Here is a 24,241-nt window from a genome sequence, read left to right as displayed (position 1 = left end):
GGAATCTCATGGAAGTTAATTCAGACGACAAGGTCACTTTTAGACATTTTTTTCCCTTATGTTTTGGACTGAAAATAATTCCCAAATCCTATTATTTGAAGCAGGGGTACTTACCATAGCAATCCCTGCCTCCCCTGATACACATGCTACCTCTGAGATAGAGTGCCTTAAAAAAAAACCCTCACAAGAATATATACCATGAGCCTCAGAATTTTTTACGCAAAGAAAAGAAAAAGTTGTACACTAAGCAATCATATATTATACCTTTGTACTGCTTGGTTTTAACATGAACTTTTGTTCAGAAGTGTGAGTTTTCTTCCTTTGTATAAAACCAAACAATTTAGGTGAAAAGGAGGAAAAGGATTCTGGGTTCTTTTAACAGTTAAAATGGAGTATTTACTTCAGTGAAGTAAAATTGTTAAACTAAAATCAATTTTGCCCCAATATTTCCTTCCTCTGTTTTGCATCTCAAGCTTAGGGCATGATACCCTGAACCTGTAAGTGCTAGTACATTATTATAATTAAAATACCAAATCAACCAACAAAACCCAGCAATGTGTTTGCAGAGAATGGGAAGCTTATGGAAAATCCTGATTAAATTACTGCCATGAAAATAAAGAGGCAAGTAGGGCTCAAAGAGATCCAATTATCTCTAGATAAGATTAAATCAAGCCACACAAAACTGGAGTATCCATGAGAAAGAAGTATCACAGGTGTAACATCATACATGTCACAAAAGTATCCCTGAAGAGAATTTATTTATATTTTTTTTGCATTTGGAATAATTTGATTTGAAAGTGCTATCTCCAGTATTTGAGTAAAGCCTTAAAGTCCATTTATACCAAGTTTTCCTTAACACCCCTTCCTCTATTTCTCTCACATTTCCTCTCACACATAAATCCCATTCACATTCTATAAGCTGAATACTGATATACTATCAAAAAGCAGCCTACATTTATCTAGAACAAAGTATAAACATTTCCAGTGTGTGTACTTAAGATTCATTTGCTTGCCAAATGGCTTTGTCTCCTTCCTTGGTTATTGTCAGGAGGAAGCATTTTGATTCAAATGACTGAATTCCTCAAGCTCAGGTACTGCTGATAATAGGATTTATGACAAGCTAAAAAAAGCAAAAAGTGATCAGAGACCCTTTTCTAAAAGCCATCCCACTGCTGACTGAAGGTATGACTTGGAGGCCAGATGTAAGGCTGAACACACGTGGGCATGTAGGAAACTGCCTGGACAGCTATGCTCTCATACACATGCCAAACTCCTACTGATTTAAAAGCAAATAGGAGAACACAATTTGGAGAGCAATATTAAAGATTTAAGTATCACCAATTCTTCAAACAAATGCACTTTTTTTTTTTTTTTTTTCAGTGGAAGGCTATGCCTTTTTATTCTGTAGCATATGTTCTATTGACTAACAAAACAAAGCAAAACAAACTAAGTGAGCAAGCAAATGGCAACCAACCCTTTATTCTTCACATTGTTCCTAGCACTGTGCCTCTCACTAAACTAGCTGGTACTCGCAGCCTCTGCTCTGTTTACTATTGGCTGCTTTGTTTCTGTGGAAGCACTTAGATACATACCACACAGAACAAAAAGAGGAAAAGTAAATTCCAAACTGCAAGAATTCACCGTAGAGCATATCTAATGGCCATCTGCACACATGCTTAAAGAAAGCAGAAAAGCACACAACTGAAAGACACTTTCCTCGATCTTTCCCCCTCTCTGCCATGTGTCATTTACGCATATGAATCCAATGCATCTCAGAGATGATTATCTGGCAGTGTGCTACTAATCTGCTCATCAGTTACAGGACAGACAGGCACATTTTAAGCGTATCAGCTCCTCTGTGATTCTGAGTTAAACTGAAGCTATGAGAGATAGAAGACAAATACATTAAGCCAATGCAATCCTAAAAGATGATAAAAGCTTTAAACGATCCAGGAGAGCCAGAGCCCAAACGAGTGAACTTCAGTCTATGTTAAAATAATGAAATGTTTCCATTAAGTATTTTCTTATTTTTATTTTTTTTCTGTATTGATACACAACATGCACACGTTCAGTATGTTTAAAACAACAGTACAGATGGAAAGAATAACAACTGAAATGAATTCATTTTGATTTCTGCTTTACAAATAAGAGAAAGACTTGGTCTTCTCTGAAAGATTTATGAGGCTTCCCACCATAAAGGAGTCTGGATTACAGCTATGCTTACTTTATAAAATGAAATTCTGCCATTACAGGCAAGAGTTCATGGCTGTAATTATTTCAATGCACTTCCCAGTCAATGTGTCTTACACAGCTGAGCCAAACCCTCTCTTACATATGCAGGTCATTTCATAAGAAGTCTAAGAGCTTCAACAACTTTGTGTGACCTTGCATTGAATAACACTGGAAAATTGATTTGGCTCTAGTAATAAAAGACCGTCTGCATTATCTGCATTCTAATTATAATTAATATAACCAGGATAACTGCTGTATTATTTACGATTAGAGCTATAGTGAGCACAGTGTAATAATAATCTGCTACATAATTTTTTATTGATCTGATGGCTTTATTGCAGAAAAAACAAAATGCTACACTGCTGTACTACTAAAATTGCCTTTCTAGACATGTCTGTTTAGAGGAAGAATGTTCATTTAACATTTCTTTTATCTCATCAAATTCCCATAGATTTTAATATCAGAGAGAGTATGATCCTTACTTGCATGCTTGCTTTTCATTTTTTTTTTTTTTTTGCTTTTGCAAAAGGAAGGAAAACTAGACTGATTAACTTGTCCATATTTTCTATTGTTCATTTCCTGGGAATCATTCATTCCTTGCAATTCTTTAGCAATTGCAACACATTCTTCTAACAGAATTGGGCTGTACCGCAGCAATATACAGCTCTCCATTTCAACAGAAAACTTAAATTAATTAATTTAATCTTTTCTGAAAATACTAAGCAATCACTTAGAAGGCTAAATCACTGTTCAATGATCTCACATTTTAACTACTTTTCCTAAATTCTGGTGAAATGGAAATGAAGGTCTTAATTTGGCAAAAGTGGATGTAAACCAGAGTTTTGTTTCTGCAAAACCAAAATATCCAGTGGGAAAGCTCAAGGCACCGCTTGTAGGAATGAAGTAAAATATCTGAAAATGAACACATTTTGCAATTTCAATGTAAAACTCAGAAAGTGCGTGGGAAAAAAACCAAAATATTTTCTAGAAAGCAATTTCAAATTGCCCATAACTCTTTAATGCCAAAAATTTCCTGTAAAGTTTGTTCTATTCATGCTTGTTTTCTGATCTTCACTCAATTCCAAGTAAAATAATGAATAATGTCCATAGATGAGCTTATTACTAGACTTCAGAGTTAATATTTACAAGTATAAATCTTGAGAGTTTATTCTTAGAAGTTTTTTCCACCTGCACCAAGACAATATCAGAAATTAATTACAATGTAAGAACAAATACTTAGATATTTATAGGAAATTTATAGATATTCATGATTACATATTATGTTATTAATAATAGGTGTGCTGATGTTATCATCTATGAATGAAAGATTAATTCTCACTTTCTTGTTCTTTTCCTGCACGTTTTCATCTCCTCAGTCTACGCTTGTGGGTGATGTTTTCATTTGTTTGCAACAGTATCCACACTTCCACACTTCTTTATAAAACTGACTGCATTTAAGCTCTGCAGATTCCTACCTAATTATGTTATCTTAATATATAATTTTATTGTAACTTTAAGAAAGAAAAAACAATCAAACAAAATTCTTGCAGCTGCACAGGTATTTAGCTCTAATTTGTACTGCTCTCAAGAGTTATCAATTTAAATGCAGTGATTTGCCATTGAAACACTGGCTTGAAATAACTTGAAATAGCTCGCATTACTGAATTGCACAATCATCCCACTAGCAGAAGATTTAAACAAAACTTATTTTCCTCCATAGGATCATCTGTGACTTCTCTGTTTAGTTGTCCCTGCATTTTTTTGCTTCTCTAATTGCTCCATCTCCAGCAAGTTGTAAAACCCCCAAGTCTCCTTCCCACAGCACGATGTGTAGAAACAATATTTTCCTTTCCACCAGGATGGTTCCTCCTTTTAGAACAAGCACATCAAGGAGTGACCACCCAGGTGTTTTCAGGTGTGGCCGTGTCTGCCATCCCTGGCACCAAACCATTTACATGTGAAAGAAAGAAAAATTTCTCAACTTGTTATTACTAAAAAAAAACAAACAAAAAAACAACTGTGGAATTGAGAGCTATGTAAATTTTTGGTCTATATGTCTGCATGAAGGCTGGAGATAAAAATACTTGAGTACAATTGAAGAAAAGATAGAGATGGTCTATAGAGTGCTTCAGTTTTCTGCATCAGGATGCCCTGTGATGCTCTGCTTTACTCTATTTTCCTTAGAAGACAAACAAGCATTTTTACATTTGTGAGAGGGACACAGATGTCCAGTATGGAGGCTCTTGGAAAACATTTTGTTCCCTGATCTTATGCCAGTCTCAGGCTGTAAAACTATGACATGTACAAATTGGACGCTGAGAAGGCTTGAAGTCAGAACCACATCTAGAGACCTGACATAGTCTGTCCTATGAGCTAAACCCCAGTTCCGCTGATGCCAAATTAGATTTCCCTTTACCAGGCTTTGGCTAGATCTGCTCAGAGATGTCCATTCAGGTTGAGCACCGATTTCAACAAATTTAGAGGGATGCAAGAATGGAGTTATAATCTGGAGTTATTCCAGACAACCTGCTACAGTATCTACTTTTAATAAATGCTAATCTATATACACCAACATTTTTGCGGATTGTATGAATACTTCATTCACTGAGAGCATTTGGGTTTTTCTTTGCTTAAAACAGCATTGTAAAGAAGGTAAGAAGAATATCTTATACCTATTTTTATTATATCTGAAACTGTTCTATGTCTGCAGGATGGAGAAATGCCAAAATTCATTCTTTCAGCTGATTGCTGTGGGATTTGCTTTGAAATCTTCCTGAAGACTTTTTTTTTACATTATGTAATACCAAAAAATGAGTTAGCGAACTACTCATTTTTATTATGTGTGGTCATGGCCTATTATAAATATATAAATAGATGCTGGACTTTTCATGACACCTCAGTTCTTTCTATGTGCAGTGAATCCACTTATAAGAAGTAGCAGTTGTGTAAACTCATCCTGGCTTTGGAAGTCCAGCTGGGTTCTTTCTGTATCACTCATCACTGAGCATGGTGTTTCTGAGGACCAAATTTGGTCTTTTTTAATAGCAGCTCTTGAAGGTATTCAATGGCCTCAGTAGGTTTCTACTGATATAGAACCACTTAGAATTTATTAAATTGTTCTGAAAAGAAAACATGTGGGCAAAATCTAATTGACTCTTTCTTTTCTGACATACCATCAGAAAAGAGGGAGTAAACTGTCTTCCCCAGCAAAGCCTACAGATTTAATTCTGCATGCAGAGAATAAGCAGATTATTGAGATTATTGACCAGATAGGTATTGTTAAAGCTGTTCTTCTAAGCAGAGCTACATACTAAATCTGTGAGAGCCTCACAAACAATGTATTATCCATGAAGAACAAATACATTGTTTGGGCTACAGTAGGCCCACTTAATTAAAGTTTCTCAACAGAATTTTCTTGTATTTATGCCCATCTCTTAAGCATAACCTCTGAGGTTATATCAGAGGTTTTGTTTTTCTTACATAAAGAAAAAAATTGGTTTATGCTAAAAATATTTTGGGAATTTTAAAATCATGGCAGGAATTCAGTAAATTGTAATGTTAGCAACAGAAAAAATTTCTACCTCTATTAGTAACAAAGCTGCAAAGAGATTCAATTGATAACTTAAGTGAAACTGGTTCAGCTCCTCTCAGTTTAATCCACAGTAAACAGTGATGAGATTGTTTGACTGTAGAGAAAGTATTAGAACAGAAAGATGAAGAGATAATGGGGGAAAAAAATCATGTTAAGAATAGTCAGAAAGTATGTATGTTAATGCTACATTTCCAAACAATTTGTCTCAGAAAACCTAAGGGGTTTAGTTTATGATTTTTAGCCACAAGCATTTTCTCCGGAAAATGGGGCTACAAAGTTTGCTAAGGTCTTATGAAATGTGAGTCTCATTTCTCCCTATTATTGCAGGCCTTGCAGATGCCATTTTCCAGCCCATCCAAAAGGATGCCATTTTCAGGATATAACAGGGATATAGTCTATGTCTCACAATAGGGATAAATGGCAAATCCTTAAAAATACGCATTGTTCTTAACAAAGCGTAGGAGTGTGGCCCCATCCTTCCAAGACCTCCCACCTCAGTTTTTATCTGAAACTTTTGTATTATTGGATGTTATCGCTCAGAATATTCTCTTCCATTAAAGAAGAGGCAGCTCTGAGTTTTTCTACATCAAATATAGAGGATGCAAAAATAAAAAATTGCTGTCAGGTGTCCTTGTAAATACAGCCTACAGAAAAAGCATTTCTGAACAAACAGCAGTAGCAGTAAGGTAAAAACACCTGTCTCCTTCGCCCCTTCCCTTAGTCCATGTCTCAACTTCAAAGTCTACTTCTGGACTGTTTAAAATGCTACTAGCAATAATAACAGGGAATTACTTTTTTTACACCAAACTACACAAGGAAATTAAATTAAAAAACCCCTATGCTAATGCACTGTAAAGGTTGCAGTTACAAATCACAGATCTGTTCATGGATATTTCATGAGCAGAAAAAAGGCTAAATTTATCAGATAAATTATTCATTGTGAATTATTTGCTCAGCTTTACACTTTGCATGTGCACTGTATTTATAAATTTAACAGGGATTCTGGTGGTACCTCAGAAAGCAGCACAGTGCAAATTCTGCATATTCTGATGCAATTTCCAATTTCTCTCAGCGTATATGTTCTGTGGGTGAAATTCAACCCTCCCACACAATAGCTCGTTACCGAGGCTTTCCGCACCATTATGAAACCCGCCCCCAGCTCTCCTCCCTAAAGCAGGCTGGACCACAGCCAGGCTGCCTTCCCTCCCCTGGGGTGGGTGTGGGAGCCAAAGGCCAAAGAAGGTGCTGCTGGTGAGTCTTTAAAAAGGTGAGAGGCTAAACTTGGTTCTGGAGCTTGCTTGGGGAACAGGAAGAGGTGTGTGCAAGGCTGGCCTGGCTGGCTGCCCTCTGCCCCACGGCCTTCCCAAAAGGCGTGCAAACACCTTACTTGGCAGCAAAGCACTCCACAACACTACAAAATGCTCGTTCAAGCGCATGCCAACCTTGGTATTCTGTGCATTTTACAAAAAAAAAGTCACTGTGTTAAGTCCTCTTGACTGAGATGGAGCAAAATGAGAGATGGTAAGATGGCAGAAGAAACCTGAAAACACTCACTGCACAGCACAGCGTCTTCCCCAGCAAATGACTCTGGAGAGAGGAGGAAAACCTCTCCAAACAAAAACACCAATATAACCACAAAAGGACAAAACAAGCAAACAGTTTCAGTCACATACCAGGTCAAATCTCTTAGATATCTTAAGAGAAAACAAGTGGAAAAGTATTGGTTTGTAGGAGGAAATTAAAATAAGCACTAACACATAATTGTCCAAGATTGGCAAGAGCAGAATTTTTCATGAAGGGCAGACAGTACTTTTAGAGAGAGATAAACACTTCTTGCTTTAGCAGGGATGCAGACCCAGAGCAGGGAGATGATTTGGCAGTATATTGACTGCATGCTTTTATCCTTTCGGCTGCTTAAGTTCTAGGAGAAGTAACTTGAACAGGACTACAGTTTAATACACTGAGGCTTACACAGAAGGTATTATTTTCTCTTTGACAGGGTCCAGTGCTATTTTTACGCTGTTTGATAGAGAGCTGCTGTTAGGCCTCAGGGAAGGAATAGTGATTCTTTAAGTAGGGCTTTGCCTAACAGCAGCTTCCTCCCTCCTGCCACTTCAGCCACCTTCTCCGACATAGGAAATGCCTGACTCTCCTTTTACTTTAAAAAATACATGTCATTAACTATCTCCTTGGTAATCTGCCTAACAAACCCTGGTTGGTTTTTGCAGGACGCCTAACTCCAACACCAGCCACTCTGTTTATTAGTCCCTTCCTCCCCACTCCAGTGCCCAGCCTCCCTGCCTCCTCAATCACATGTGTTGTTTCTCATTTAAATGAACAGTTGGATTCTTTTATTTCTTACAAGTGCTGGATTCGCCTTATCGCCCTCATTCCTTTGGGGGTTGCCAATTGGTTTTATCCACGGATGTATCATTTCTCATGCTTCCCTTTTTTCTTACAAAGAGAAAGAACCACTTCGTCAACAAGCCTCTCTGGAGTGGAAGATTAAAAACCTAGACATCACCTACCTTGCAGCGCTACTCCCAACTGGGTTGTGTAAAACTCAATTAAACTTGTCCCCATTGAATACTGCATTACAGTACATTAAACAGAAAATTCTTCAAGCGTGATGACAAAGCTTGAAACCTTGCCTCAAAGCTGTTCCTTGTAGCTTTCTTTAACATTTCAGTCTTTATGGTGCAAGTCTCCCGTTGACACAACTTTAGTCCAGCTATGAAAAATCACAGAGCCCCACAGGGATTAAAAGAGAAGGAGGAGGGGGGGGAAAAAGGAGAAAAAAAAAAAAAAAGAAAACCCTGTCAAAGCTGGTCTTGGCACTTTCCTTAGTGTATCTATTGAAACTATATCAACAGCAGACTAGAACCTGAGAAGTATTAGAGAGACCTATGAACAACCTGACAGTTTGGAATAACACTGTGTTCAGTCTCTTTGGTTGCCTGCCTGTATTTCCTTTTGTCCAAGAGAAACAGGTCATCACAATCTCCTCCAATTAAAAAAATTTACATAACGCCCTAAGATTGGACCAATCTTTGAATTAAGGGAGGGTACAAGTCTGAAAAAAATTATTTCAAGCCAAGAATTACAACCTTCTCCCAAATCCAAATGCTAGTGTTTTCTGAGGAAGTGTGAATTAAGGTCCAGATTCAAAGCCATGTGTCACTGATGCAAATGAAATACCAAAAATTGCTGCTAGTATTTCAAGTTTTAGTTTCTTCTCCTTATGTAAGTCTGGTAACAAGTTTACCACAAATTTGTTTCTAAGAAACTAATAGTGTGACCTCAGGTAGAAACAAATTTGTGCTAAACTAAGAACTGGAAAGATTTCAAATTCTAAGGAACTTGCTAAGCTGTGAGCTGTCCATGGGATAAGTAAGTACAAATTTTATGTTAAAATTCCCCAAGACATGACTTATCTATGTTGAAAAAGGATTTTTTTTTAAAAAAGGAGCATAGCAAATTAATTCAGAAAAATTCCCACTTTTCTTACATAAACCTAATGAAATACAGCCATGTTACATGTCAGCACCTTAGCCTCCAAGTATATATATAAGCATTATCAAAAGTCTCACTGACTGAGTAGTTACATTTCAACAATCCATCAATATCCTTCCAAACAATTCCTTATTCTCTTGACTTTATAGTGATAGATGTAAGTAGACATGCTAAGCATCCAATACCTACCTAATAATAAGGCTTGAAATGTTTGCTTCTTACCTCCTGCCTTAAAAGCATACATACATTTAAAAAACACTTAAAATCAAGAAAAATGTTCCTGCATTTCAGTGACAAATGCTGTAAATCATACACTCACTCTTTGGACTGCTCAGACATGAAGAATACTGTATAATTGTTTATCTTCCTTGTGTGCTATTACTTCAGTTTATACTAAATACTGTGGCCAGATAATACAAAAGGATTTTGAAGTTGCCACATCATATGCAGGCTATCACTTTGCAAAACTTATTTAGCAGTCCAGCTACATGTAGTTAAATGCTCAATTATCATACACAGACTGCTATATAAGCAATGAGAAAGGCAGAATGATGTATGCCATTTTCAAAAGGGAACAAATGCAAATGCAATTAAGCAAGCCACATATAAAAATGCTGGGATTCAGTTACTTCTGGCAGCTTCTTTTCATTGCCTGAATTCTACATTAAGTCCTATGTGCTTTCTCTCTTGTGTTTTAATTTGCCAAAGAGCCCTACTGTTAAGACAATATTTAGGAGCTAGGATAGAAGGATGTCAAGGGACTTGTAAGTCCCTGCTGATTACATACCCCGACAGTGACATTTTTTTTCGATCTCTGGAGGGCAGGGTTCACTATCGTTGGGTACATACAATTTATGGTACATTATACATGATAGGAAAGGACTACTCAGAGATGTGGTTCTATGCACCTGAATTTCTGCAGAGTCAGAAAATCAGGAGAAAAATAAGAACAATGAATGAGGAAAATTATGGGATGATTCTTTTGCTCCACTACATCTGTTTTATACCAGTAGATGCTAATGAAGGCAACTGGCTGATGTAAAGAACAACAGCAACAAAAAGACAGTGTACCAACCAAAGGCTATACACTGAAAGTATTTTAAATATACCAAAACATTAACAGCTGTTCCCTGTGTTAAGGACACAGCCTAACTGGTTAACTGCTATTAAAGAAGTCTATCTTCCACAGAAAGAATATTTATGTCAGGATAAAGTAAAATAATATAGCAACTCTACAAGAATACCGAGTTTAAAATTTGAAGTTTTCTTTAACAATATCACGGAAAAATAAAATCGTTTCCCAAGTGATTTGTTTTTTCAGAGTTTTTTTTTTTTCTTTTTGTGTCCTCTACCTATGGTATTATTCTACAAAACTCTTTCACTTAGAAAATATTAACCAATTTTCATGACATGTGCCATATGAAAATAAATAATAGTAAGAGGAAAGGTGTACAATATTTTTTATTGTGTTTAGTTGGACATGTGCATCCACTAGCTAATTCTGTGGGGCCACAGCAAATTAATCCATTGAAACATGAATCAGAGGCAACCTCTTAGCAGGATCTGACAAATTGTTACTATGAAAGGGATACAGTTTGATAAATTAGGTGTTTGATTTGAATTATACAGCAAAAATCTGTTTGGGAGATTTCCAAAAGACAAAATAGATTCAGATTTACTGTTAAAAACTGCAGGATCTGTTTTCTCTCCCAGTATCCAAAATTATAATCATAATAACTAACTAATCACCTAACAATATTAATGCAACTTCAAAAGCAAATTCACTCAACTTTTCTCTAGAAAGAAAGAAGGTAACGAAACTAAGTAAAAATAAAACAAGATTCTGGATATTAATGGCATACTGTCACACCAAAGTGCTCAAAGAAAACCTCTGCTAATCAGCTTCTATTGATTCCTCTGTAACATCAACATCCCAGAGATGACATTTGGGACGTGATCCAGCCATACAAGACTAACACACAAAAATAGCAGTTGTGAACTTGAAGTATTTTCTTCAATATCTTCAGCTTGAAGACTAACTCTCAGATCTCCTGTGTATCAGTTTAACAGCTGAAAAGAATCCCATTTAAGAAAATGCTTTTGTTAAGGACAGTACTTCCCAATGGGTGCTTTTGGAGATGTCTCTTGCTCAGGAACTGAATTCTCTCTGTACAATTAGTCCTTGAGTATTCAACTATTCAAATGTTTAGGTTTTTCAATAATGAGGGAACACTAGCACTAGAATCATGCTTCACTTTCCTGAATGTGTTCATATGTTCTTGAAAAGAAGAAGGTCATGTATCAGCTCATCACTTTTTTGGAATCTTCTAGCTGAATATATTATAGAGCTTTTTTAGGTGTAATTGATCCAAAATTATTTTTTTCCTGCTTAACATCACTCTTTTAAAAAGGAGAGAAATGGCATTTTGAAATAATGATTTTTATGATGCTGTGGATAATTTTTTAAAAATACAAAAAAATTCAAGTTGCTCAATGTCCAAAATTAATCCACTTATGTCCTAGATTATAAAATTAAGATCAAATCAATAAAAGAGAATGCAGAATATAATTCCTTTTATACATATTTCTGTAGGTAAAAGGAAGAACAAATAAATAATGAATTTTAGGAAGTGTATCAAAAATACAGAGCACGAGTGCCACACCAGCATAAAGCTGAAGATCTTACTGAGGCAAGCTAGAAAATTGTAGTGTTTCACTTGTTATGGTACACTGGATAAAACTGAAACACAGCATTCTCTTGACTCACTGCAGAGCTTCTGATATTTAGGGATTTACATTGAAAGTACATGGAAAGAGAAAGAACCATATTGAAAGAATCAGTATCAGCAGATCTGTTGAGCAGATCTGCAAAGGGCCAGAAGTGGCTTCCATGAAAGCAACAAAAACAGTTAATTCCTTCAACAACTATTAAAATCTCAACTTTTCCCCTAACTTAGCTAGTTAAACACAAATAAAATAAATAATACTTTGCATGACAAACAGTAAATTGCTCCTGGACCACTGGTCCACAAAAGACTTGGGATGGGGTTCTGAACCTACAGCCAATGCTTGTTTAGCCCTAATTAATTTCTATTTTAGGAGGGAATGAAAGATAAAAGTCTCAAAGTCATACTTCAGACTACACTTTCCACCAAAGTAAGCCACTGAAAAATATCATTGTTTGTGATTTTATACTTCATTTGCTCTCATGATAAATATAATTTAATTGAACCTTAATCATAGAACTGGCTTAGCCTTAGCAATCTGTCAGTCTTATTTTAAATTTTCATTTAATTGTAACTTGAAAATGCATTTAAACCTCACATAATTTAAATCCATTAAAATGCACATGCAGTCACCATAAAAGTGAGCCTGTTCACATTTAAAAGAACAGACTATTAATAGAAGATGCATAGTGATCACTTGATGCCACCCTTCTCATTTCCTAGTGTAAAACATTTCCTTTTCATCTCACACTTGAAGTTCAATTGCCCATCTTATCATGTCAGCAAATGTTTTGTCTGGCCAAAGACAACACTACCTCTCCTACATCTCAGATGCTTCCATTCCTACATGCCTGAACATCTGCTTCAGCTAAAAACCAACGACAATACTTCATCTTAATTTTCAACTGAAGTTAGCATGGCTTCATCAAGGTCAGGTCTTGCCTGACCGGTGACCTTCTGTGATGCAGTGACTGCATCAGTAAACAAGGGAAGAGCAACAGATGACATTTGTCTGGACTTCTATAAAGCCTGTGGCATGGTCCTCCACAACATCCTGCTTTCTAAACTAGAGAGAGATGGATTTGATGGATGATCTTCTAGATGGATATGAATATGGTTGGACAGTCACATCCAGAGGACAGTGATTAATGTCTCAGAGACGTGATCAGAGAAAACTGGTGTTGCTCAGGGGCCCCTACTGGGACCAGTGCTATTTAATATCTTTATTAATGGCACAGACAAAAGGATTGAGCACACCCTCAGCAAATGTGCAGAAGATACCAAGCTGACACATCTGTGGGTGACAAACCTGAAGGACGGGATCCATGCAGAAGTTTTTGGACAAGATCAAGAAGTAACCCATGGAAATCTCATGAGGTTTAACAAGGTCAAATACAAGGTGCTGCACCTGGGTCAGCGTATCAACACAGGCTGTGGAATGGACAGATCAAGAGCAGCACTGCTGAGAAGGACTTGGGGGTGCTGGTGGATGAGAGGCTGGAAAAGATCCAGCAACGCGCACACGCAGCCCAAAATGCCAAAAAAGTCCTGGGCTGCATCAAAAGCAGTGTGGGCAGATGGTCCAAGGAGGTGATTCTGCTCCTTTGCTCTTCTCTGGTGAGACCCCACCCGGAGTGCTGCATCCAGCTCTGGGGACCCCAGCACAGAAAGGACATGGACCTGTCAGAACAAACCCAGAGGAGGCCACCAAGATTAGAGGGATGGAACACTTCTCTTATGAGGAAAGGTCAAGAGAATTAAATTTCTTCAACCTAGAGAAGAGAAGGCTTTGTGGTGATCTAATTGCAGCCTTCCAGTACATGAAGGGAGTCTAAAAGGCAGATAGAGAGGGACTTTTGACAAAGCATGAAGTGACAGGCAAAGGAGAATGGCTTCAAACTGAAAGAGAGTAGATTTAGACTAGATATTAGGAAAGAATTCTTTCCTGTGAGGGTGGTGAGACACTGGAACAGGTTGCCCAGAGAAGCTGTGAATGTGCATGTGGATCCCTGGAAATGTTTAAGGCCAGGCTGGATGGAGCAATGAGCAGCTTGGTCTAGTGAAAGGTGTCCCTGTCCATAGCAGGATGGTTAGAACTAGGTGATGTTTTAGCTCCTTCCAACCCGGGCCATTCCATGATTCTATTATTCGTATGAGTCAATTCCCGTTAACCCAATGATTCTCAGTTTTCTTAAAAATGTCTTTAATTTTTTCAGATCTTGAATAATTAGTGCACTGTCCTTATATGCTTCTAGTACATTATTTATATATATTCAATTGTAAAAGGAAAATTTCAACTTGTGTGTGTTTCTACATCACCACTGTTTCAAACAAGAATTCTTCATTCACCAAAATAGAGAGCCCTGTATGTATGATCTGACTACGTTTCGATTTTTTAAATAAAAAGTTACAATGGTTACTTAAACCATCTGATACATCTGAATAAATGTCTTATCTAGTGTTTCTAATGCAGTTTAACTTTTCAACATTCTTTCTACATTGGTTTGCACTCCATAAATTGCTTAATTTTTGTCTATGTTGACTTCTACTTTCACCATTATATTGCAAAACTAACACTCTTCTGCAATTTATAAAGCTAATAGTAGTAATTTTCTTAAGGCCTAATAAAGTTAGGACTTATTCTACCTTCTGAAGTCATTTTCAAATAATATCTCCTCCTAATGACTACTAACCTGTGATAGTATAATTGTTTAGAATAGATGGAGCCACCCATGCAGAAGTATATATTGCAGCTATAGGAAGAGATTTCAGAAACTTCTGCAGCTTGAGTTAAATACAGGCTGAAGTGATTAAGCAAGGCCTGAGGTTTTGGTTTCTGTTTATATATATGAATATGCATGTATGTAAGTATATATGCCTACATACTATCATGTGCATCACCACTCAGTTACAGAACATCTCTACTAAATCTGCTTCAACATCACAAACTTGCTTCAAATATCACAATTTGAGCATGCTCTAGCAAGGATTTCTGGTTGTCAGCATCACATTGCCCCATATGCCCTGAAAGAGTGAAACTGAAACAAGAAAGAAAAAGCAAAACTGAAACAGCAATTTTTTCCATGTTTTTTTCTAACAAGGAAAGAAATTATGTTTTAAAAAACTGCCACATTCTCTCCATGTTTGCAGTAACGAAAGCTCATTCCTTAGATATTAAAAACATATTGAAGCAGGTTTCAACTTCTCCACACTTTCTTCAGTTTCCTCAGTTGGGAAGACTGAGGGGTGCCCCAGCCCTGGTGAGAAGGACACCTGTAGGCACCTGGAACATCCTGCCTCAAGTGCAAGGAGAACTGCAGTGAGCGACTCCTGTATTTTCTGCCATGCAGAAGCTCTTTCTGTAGCCTTCAGCCTCCCTTTTCCCCACTTCACTATACCCATTTCATAACCTGCCTCAAAGAACAGGGTGCAATCACTATTGCATCAGGAAAAATAGACGTGGTCTGCAGTGCTCATGCACTCAGCCTCAGAATCATGCTGCCTCACTGTGAAGTCCTGCTCCTTGTGGCCTCTGCCTACACTAGTGAGCAGTGCTGGAATACCACGGGAGAAGGAGAGAAACACTGACATTGATCTTTGCATCAGAGAGTACACACATTGATCCCCAGGATCAATAGAGAGGTCAGGATTCAGTCACACATGATCTCTAGCTACAGTTCTTAAGCAATTCCTGAAAGACGGTGGAGGGAGATGTATGGATGGATGATTGGGGGTTACATCTTGATCCCATTTTCTGTTTAGGGAAACCTACACTCCAGAAGAGATTTTTTTTCAATTGCATTTGGCTCTGAATCTATTTTCCAGAGTATAAAACAAATCTCAGCATCCCTGGTATTGCAACACAAGCTATCCATTTCCTTTAACATATACAATGGTTTTAGACTTCTCAGATGTCAGGAAGCCTCCTTAAGCTCCCAAATTAACAATGAGAACAAAAATGAGCACAAATGGCTTTAACACAGAGTCTAAGTATCATCAATAAATAAATTAGTCAGGATCCAAAATATGGCTATGGAGTTTGAGAAGAGAGAACTGCTGGGTCTGCCTCTGCCTGTCCAGGCAAGCACAGCAATCACCTGCTGGAGTCTCCAGAGTAATAGGAATAGGAGCTTAGGGACCTGATAATAAATCACTGGCTTGCAGGTCAATTAAGTGGTCAAGAAACACTTGAATTCCTCCCATTGTGCCGTAATAATGGCCTTGCTTGTAAGCTGCTAAAGACAAAACACATCCAACATGATTTTAATGCTGCATTTCAGGTAGTGCAGCTCTACTTGGACATCATGGCTGCATACCACACAGGTTTTGCTGGGAGCTTGGCACCTTAAGTGCTATAGAAGGGTCTTCTCTTATTAGCACCAGGCTTAATCCATTTGGAGATAAGGGACATAGAATTCTCACACCTCAGTGCCCGTTACACACACAAGCACCTTGAAAGGGGGAAGAATATATTCCAAAATTTTTGAGCTTTTGCTTTTACATGGCACACCATTAGTTTGTCTTGTATCACAAATACACAGTAGAAGTACTTAATAGAAATTACTTAATAGAAATTACTATAAACCAGGCTGCAGATGGATACAGCCCTATTTCCTCACATACAGACGTTTTATGCTCAGCACCAATGGAGCTGCCTCCCAAGAATGACCCAGGTTTGATATTAGGCTTCTAGGTCATGGTTTCACCTTGACAACAGCTCTTTCATTTCAAGCTGTAACATTTGCCAGGATCCCTAAGGTGTTTTCATTTTTGTCAGGAAGTATAGGGGAAAAAAAAAAAAAAGCATGAAAAAATGATAAATCTTAATTCACAAGCTACAGGACTATCTCTGTGTCTCCAGCACAAAACTTCAAATCCAATCCAGGACCTGGATGTGTATTAGGAGGCTGCAGATTTAAACCTTGTCCACCATGATCAAACTGGATTTATGGAGCATCATAACTCTCCAGACACGATCCAGCAGCTTATTAATTTAATAGACTCCTGTCCATTCCATGATGTTCCTGCCCTGACAGTCTCTCAAGATAAGGTGAAAGCCTTTTGACAGGACAGAGTGCATATATATTTTCTTCTGTTTTCTTGTGGATGGGGCTGTTGACAACTTGAAATGTGTGGCTCAGCAAATTTGGGGCTTTTTTCTTCCCTCTTGCTTTGCAGGGAAGATGACAGAGGTAAAGGTACCATGAGCCCCAGAGGTCACAAGGTTACTGCAGTCCTTGAATAGTTACTTAACATAATGGGTAGAAAAATAATTTAATTAAAAATAAAATGCATTTAGCATATATCTCATATCCTGAAAATAATGACAACATTTTTCTTAAAAAAATTCTAAATGACTGATGGGACAAATACACACATTGGGAAAAAAAAAATAAAAAATCTCTGCACTCTGCTTGCATTTATTGTTGCCAGTGGTCTCAATGTATGGAGCAATGTTTCTTTTCACATGGTCACAGTGTGAAGCGCAGACTTTTCCATCCTGAATATGCTGTCACTGGTGAGTTTTAGACTCAGTTTTACAGCTTTTTATATCCAAAATACATAATTCCATGCAAATCGTGTCAGTATTCTTCCCATTTCCTTGTCTCCTCAAATGAAAAATAATTCCAATTTCAAACTATGAAATACGTTACACATTAAGTGATAAGGACATAAGAAAAAAGCTACAATATACATATGAGAACAACTCATACCATTTGGCTACTACGTAAATGAAACACACTAATAATGAACAAAAGCATTTTCATATTAGAAGTGGAAATTTAGTTGTACTCTGGTATTTCTTGTCATCTTCCCTTTATCATCTATATGCTTAGAATTTAAAGGGCATGTAATAATATACAGTGTGCTATTATATGCATATCCAAAAGCTGCATAAAATAATCTTTTTACTGTTGATATTAATAAAATATAAATTTGTTGATATATATATTTGTTGATATAATATTGTTGATATTAATAAAATATGTAAGGCCCTGACCTCTAACCCTTGGAAAATACCCCACTGGACCTATGGTAAAGACAAAGTTACTTTCTTTACAAAGGTAAAAAATAAAAATAAGTAAAAAGCACAGTTCTGCTCTGTGAGTTCTTTGAACCTGAATAGTGCCTGAGGTGAGTCCACAACAATGTGACTGCCATCAAGAAGCCGTAAGAACCACTAATGATGGAGGCAAAATATTTTCTCTTTCTGTGTCCAACAAGGAAATTATCAAGACTAATTTTCAATAGTTTCACTCTTAACAATGCCATTTGGCACTGCACCTTCTCAACATTCCTGCAACACCAAACAGGGAGCCTGACATCTATTTAACAATCATGCCCTAATGTGTTTCCACATTTTCTTCCAATGACTGTGAATGCAGATATATTATTCTACATAAGCATTAGGCACATAAATTACACTTCTCTTGAGAAATACTTTGCAATTTTTCAGTATTTTGTAAAAAGAATTCCAAAACAAGCTCTTCCATAAAGCTTTGATATTAAGATGTCACATGTGTACTGTTAAAAACTCAGATTTTTTTTGTCAGTGGATACAAAGAAAGAACAAAAACCTTTAGCACCACCAAAGGCTTCAGCACTTTGTATAGCTAATGGAGGCATCCAGTAGGACAGCAGATACTGCAGTTTTCTGACTGTCCATGTGGAACAGACTTTGTAAATATACTCGATTTGCTTTTTAATAGTATGTGGTAAAAAGCCCCTTGCAATCTAAAATATATGCCCCCAGGTTAACCTTTGGCCTACTAAACAACTTGTTCTCTGACCCAAACCAAATTATACTCATATTCTAATGCAGCAGTGTTTAAACTTCTTATGATGTTTGACCTCTGTCTCATTAGGGTCCCTGATGCTGTATGTCTGTGGTGCAATGTACCATTACATTGCCTGAAGTTACAGGGGAAAGAAAAGTATTTGTTAGCTAGAAACTCTCTTGTTGGGGAAATCATGGTATCAAGGATCTCACAAAACAATCAAGAAAAATAATCCTGTCACCGAAAAGAATTTAAGTACTCTTCTGTTGCAACAATTAACTTTTCCTCTATGTTAAAAATTAGAATGTTTATTTTAAATTAGTAAAATTAATTAAAAAATGCCCTAATTTATTTCCTAGTGGTTTCATGTAACCCTTTTACAATATTTGCATTTTCAGTAAATGGCACATGCATCAACTAAATAAGCCACTCCACTATCAGTGAAATAAGTAACCAGTTATGTGTTTACTGACTTATTTTACGTGAATTATGGGGCTCAGCAGCCAGTGGAAGCCCCAGAAGGCTTGAGCACAGCCCTCTGCCTCCAGCCCCGACTTCTGCCCTGCCCTCTCCTCTGTGCTGCTTTCTTCAAGCTTCCATTAATAAATTAACTACATGACACAGTTTCAGTGTGGGCAGCTGTCATTTTAACTAATATCATTCTGTAAATCCACCCTAGCAGGCTTCTTCTCTATTATGACTGGAGAACAGACTTTTTTTGGGCAGCTTTCAAATCTGTTTGAGCAAGGACCTATTCCTTAGCTGTGTGGAGCAGCACTCCCCCGAAATGCCCTCCCCCCGCTCCCCGTTTTTTTGTTCACCAAAGAAAATGACAATTCTCGGATCTCACCCTTAGGCAACATCCTCCCTAGCAAGGATTTTGTTATAGTCGCTCAGTGGGCACCGACTGTGATTTCACTTATGGAGAGATGGAGGCATTTTATGGCACTTGATATCCTGTGTCCGCACCGCCAGCACAATTAACGGGAGCACCCTGTGGAATCACTTATGGAGATGTCATGCGGTGCTGTGCAACCGCGCTGGGGCAAGGATGGGATTTCTCTCCTCCTGCATCCTCTCAGAAATAACGAAGGGCATAAACTACTCAGTGAGGCTGGGCAGAGGAGGAAATAACATCAGTAAATCACTAATGGAAATGCAAAACCTAACACTGCCTCACACAAGCTGAGACGATGGCTGGCTTAAGAAGTGTGCAAGTCACTGCCTGCAGCGACCTCCCTTTTGGCAGCCATACCCGACCCCATCCCACCATCCCATGACCAGCGCCCATCCCTGTCCCTCCAAGGACAGCCTGCAAAGCTGTATTTCCTAAATTAGGATTTGCAGCAGGAGATGTGCCCCAGGGCTGCCACCTGGCCGGCAGCACGCTCAGTGGGACGCAACGCAACCCGACCGGCCCAGACACACGTTACACATGTTGGCTTTCCTGCACAGAGTTATCCTGTGGTGCTCTGCAATCAATTACTGTTATACCACCATCATTAATAATTTTCTTAATGAAAATGATTCTGTTGATCTCCGTTGTATTTTAATTATCAGAGTTAAGCATAATTACACTGCAGCTCTGAGCTGGCATGTAGACTCCTTTAGGGCGCAATTTTGTTTTAACACACTGATAATGTAATTTTACATTGTGTCAGTTGTTTAGTTATTATCCAGTCGTACAATTCCGCTGTATTCCTGATAACAGATAATAACCTTAGCACCTCCTATATCCTGAAGTCATTTAAAAAGCAATATTGGAATTTCACAACTAGCTAACTTAATCGCCTTATGATTTTATAATTCTCACAGCTAAATATTTGTACAGACACCCTGTTTTAACAATGCCACTAAACATACAGTATCCATACATTTTACATAAATGGCTTAAATAATATCTAGAAAAATGTCTCTTACATGAGCATGGCTTTTAGTCTGTGCAGCTGTGGTTTTTGCACTGTTTCTATTCTGGTCAGTCATAATTTATTTTTTAAAATCCTTGCCGTTCCAGTGAAAGATTTGCAGTAAATAAATATCCCAGCCCCCTCCTAGCTTGTGGGGAGACTCTTAACTGTGGTCTTAGAGATTTTCCAGGTCTGGTGCACAACTCTGTTAGGCAAAAATGTTTCTAAAGTACACTATGTAGCAATGGTGATAGAGTTCATGCATTAATACTTCCTAGCACTATAACTTGCTTAAATTTTGCTGAAGCTTTTTTTCTTTTAAAGAACATATATTTCTAAATAAGCTTTAATTCATAAAATCTGTGTCTTAAATCTCAGTTTCTAGGACATATCTCAAATTACTGAACAGACTTTCTCAAAGTCCATTTTTGAAACAAGAGAGAATTTTACGGTAAGTATTAAAAAAAAAAATAGCATTCCTTTTGAATGTAACTACAGTAGCAGAAACTTCATTTCAAGAAAATGGAGTGGAATAATGGCATGTGCCATGAGTAGCCAGCTTGTATCAGAATTTGTAAAATGGAATAATAATTAACTATCTCTAATGAACTGTTTTTCTCTTTTCTAACTTGTCCTAGTATTGGGGAAATGTAGTTATAAAAAATACAGGTAGTAATCCTAGAATAAACTGGATAGATACTAATAAATAATTAGAATAACACTTATTTCAAATACTGAATATTTATTTCATAGCTATTCACTTTGAATGTACTCTGAGGCATGATTTTAAATAACTGGTTTCTTTATCTAAAATAGTTTGTATAGAAGATGACTTGTGATTGCACTGTAACAACTTAGAAATATAATCCTATATGTGTACATCATAAAAATATATATATGTATATATGTATGTATATATATATATATATATGCACATATATATGCACATGTATGCTTTGTTCATCTGCCTAGGGAAAATATGACGTATTTTATGTAGAGAATGAGAGCATTGAAGGTAAATAGAGACTTAGCCAGCCAGCTCAAATTCTCTTTCAATAGAACCCAAACTCTAGGCTCCTGTCCCCGTGATTGTTCTGTGTGCAATACGTGGGTGACTACAGTGCTCACAGACTCTAGTGAACTGGAAATCAGACTGACATTCCTATGTTCTCCTGAAGGATCTGGGAAAAATTCTGCTCTCAAAGATATCTCTGTAATGAGCTAAAAGGAAATATGGCATGTGCTTCTGAGTCAGCAACTGATCAACTAGTACTATGTACTGTTAGCCAATTCTAAACTTATCTTCGTCATAGAAATGTGCCAATTTACTCCACTCATCTCATCTTGAATTTTGTATGGAAAACAGCTCCCAGGTGACCAAATCTGATACATGGACAATTCCACACATTTGTTCAGCTAATTGCTTTCAGAAATAACAACGTATTACTAAGCAAACTAACAAAATTATACCTATGCAACTACAACATAACATCGAATTACAGCTACACGCCAGCTGACACCGTTTCATTAGAAGTAATGGCACTATAGGAGACAGAAAGCTAACACAAATCAAAGCAATGTAATCTGCAATGATGAGATACAAATTGAAGGAAGAAACATTATTCTATTTATTTATTTTACCATCTTCTATTTGACATTGTTTTGTGATCCAAGCCAATTAATCTTTCTAGTACAAAAATCCCACCAGAGCTCAAGGCAAGGGTAGATGCTTAATGACCGACAGAGCAGCCACCTCAGAGTGCAAAGAGAGGAACATAACACAGTGAAAGCAAAGCATATCTACAACTTACTTCCTGCATTAGTTTAGTGAAGTAGAAGGTTTTTAACATGTATTTGTCCTCAAATTTATCCTCAACTTTAGTTATAAAATGCATCTGTGGTAGAGACTAGAATTCACCTTGAGTACTGTTCAACTGTCTCAGCATACCTTGTCAACCAAGTACTAAAAAAACCAGCAGGATCAGTGAAACAAAATCCATCACCTTTGAATGAAAATGCTATTATTTTGGGTTAAACAGATTGCATCAAACTGAAGCAAGTTCTTACTATTTGGAAAAAAGAAAAAAACAACAAGTTGTATTTCAATAGAATAAATCAGGACCAAAACTGTACAATGAATTAGTTCATGTTTGTAAAATATTTTGAAGATGAGAAGTCTAACTGGTAAATATGTGCTAAGTATTATTACAACTACAGAAATAATGTAATACTTGATAAGACATTATCCTATAGGAATTTGCAGGAGCTATGTTCCAGAGTGAAACTAGTTTCCTATTACATTAAGAAGTTTTTACAGAAAAGTTTGCCTGTGTGTATTCAACATTATGAACAGCAAACTGCAGCTCTGGATTTATGCAAAAGGCTTCAGTGTGTTTGTTACTCAGAGCACTTTGCTGCTTCTTCCACTTGGGCTGCAATCAGCAAGCTGTGAAGGGAGGGCAGCTCAACCCTTTTTAGATCTGAGCCCAGTTCTCTAGTACTGCAGGTGTTTCAGGTTGTAGAATGAATGTGTTGACATTCTGTAATTATAATAGAAAGAATTTATAAGACCCTGGTGTGCGACTCATTTTTAACATGCAAATTCCCTGTTTTCAGCGTTTCAACTTTCAAAGGCTTGTGGCAGTTTAAAGGCAATCCTCTTATAAGTGTATAAATTGCAATGATTATAGGAACAAGTTGTAATTGTTTCTAGTAAGTTTTTAGGAGTCTTTGATGTTATGATTAGTGTTTTGTATGTTAATATATTGATATGGGTGCTTATTTGCCTGGATGCTTGTATGCTGAAATGGTCACTAGGTTGCCTCAGCAAACAAATCTTTGATCTCAGTAGGTCTGTTTGGTTAGAAATAAAGCCTAAAAGAAATTCAACAAGAACACTGCATGTTCTAAAGTATTCACAAAGTGCTGAGATTGGTGATTGAAATACAAGGCAGGAAAGTCATAGTTTTGCAACCTGATATGTAGGGTAAATGCCAAACACAGCTACACTAAGTTATTTTTATTCCATTTATTCAAGTGGTGTTTTGTTTCTCTTTTTTTTTAAACCATATTGTAATGATTCTGTAGCTGCATTTAGAAAGCTTTCACAGTGACTGCACCAGAGTGGTGCATAGTCCTTGGTACTATGGACTGAACCTGAGGTTCTTTGTGTTGCTTTGAGATGCAAGACAAAAACCTGTGCACCTTGAACCAAAGGAGCGATTAGATGTGGTGGGTTAGATAAAGCATCTTTGGCACACAGCCTTGTAGGAACTCATACTGACTTGAACAAATCTAGAAATTCACATAAGACACAAGTGATACCCACTGCCACTCACCAATGCACCCCAGTGAAGCATCATCACATCATGCTGCTACGTAGAGACTGGAATGTCAGAGATGACAACCCTGAAATCCAGTTCCATTTATCTTACTCTACCATGCTGATATTGTCTTTTCATAGTCAAATCAAATTCTCATTCTTCATATGAA

At 37.2% G+C, this 24,241-nt stretch overlaps 1 protein-coding gene across 2 annotated transcripts in view; it reads right to left on the bottom strand.

The window, feature by feature from the left end:
* Positions 1–24,241, bottom strand: part of ZFPM2 (zinc finger protein, FOG family member 2) — a 306,491-nt gene that overhangs the window by 86,176 nt on the left and 196,074 nt on the right. The gene's annotated exons all lie outside the window — the stretch shown is intronic.

Source organism: Poecile atricapillus, chromosome 2 (assembly GCF_030490865.1).
Source record: "Poecile atricapillus isolate bPoeAtr1 chromosome 2, bPoeAtr1.hap1, whole genome shotgun sequence".
NCBI classification, from domain to species: Eukaryota; Metazoa; Chordata; class Aves; order Passeriformes; family Paridae; genus Poecile; species Poecile atricapillus.
The sequence above is the reverse complement of the archived record's forward strand: the minus strand, read 5'-3'. Positions and strand labels throughout refer to the sequence as shown.